The sequence below is a fragment of the Apium graveolens genome, chromosome 7 (genome assembly GCF_009905375.1).
Source record: "Apium graveolens cultivar Ventura chromosome 7, ASM990537v1, whole genome shotgun sequence".
Taxonomy (NCBI): Eukaryota; Viridiplantae; Streptophyta; class Magnoliopsida; order Apiales; family Apiaceae; genus Apium; species Apium graveolens.
In genome coordinates this window covers 188,150,431-188,151,123 of record NC_133653.1, presented here as the reverse complement: position 1 = coordinate 188,151,123, position 693 = coordinate 188,150,431, and the positions used below count along the sequence as shown (strand labels likewise).

Sequence of the window (693 nt, the reverse complement as noted above, 5' to 3'; positions counted from 1 at the left end):
GCGATCTCTGAAAGTTGCTCACAAAGTGAGCTGAGTCACTAGATATAGCGCATTGTTCTGTCGCATGCGGACCTGCACACAGCTCACAAACACTGGTTATCTGCTTAACACCATAGTTAGCCAGAGAATCGATCTTCATAGACAACGCCTTTAGTTGAGCAGTGATAGCCGTAGCTGTATCCACCTCAAGTACTCCTGCTACCTTGCCATGTGGCAATCTCTGGGCTGGATATTGATATTCATTAGCAGCCATCAGTTTAATTAGATCATAAGCTTCATCATAGCTCTTTGCCCATAATGCTCCGCCTGATGCTGCATCGAGCATTGGTCTGGACTGTGCTCCCAACCCATTATAAAAACAAGTGATGATCATCCAATCAGGAATTCCATGATGAGGACACTTCCTAAGCATCTCCTTGTAGCGCTCCCAAGCTTCATATAGCGATTCTCCCGTTTGCTGCGCAAATTGAGTAATAGCATTCCTGAGTGCAGCTGTCTTCGCCATAGGGAAGAATTTAGTAAGAAACTTCTGAGCAAGATCTTCCCAAGTAGTAATCGAACCAGCTGGTAGAGAGTGTAACCAGCTCTTAGCCTTTTCCCTCAGAGAGAATGGGAACAGTCTCAGCTTCACAGCATCTTCAGAAACACCGTTGAACTTGAAGGTGTCGCAGATCTCAATGAAATCCCTAATGT

The 693-nt window shown here is 45.3% G+C and overlaps 1 non-coding gene across 1 annotated transcript; it reads left to right on the top strand.

The window, feature by feature from the left end:
* The first annotated feature begins 383 nt into the window (after positions 1–383).
* LOC141676179 (small nucleolar RNA R71) lies at positions 384–490 on the top strand. The gene has a single exon (XR_012556783.1). It is a non-coding gene; the product is annotated as a small nucleolar RNA R71 (small nucleolar RNA).
* Positions 491–693: the final 203 nt, after the last annotated feature.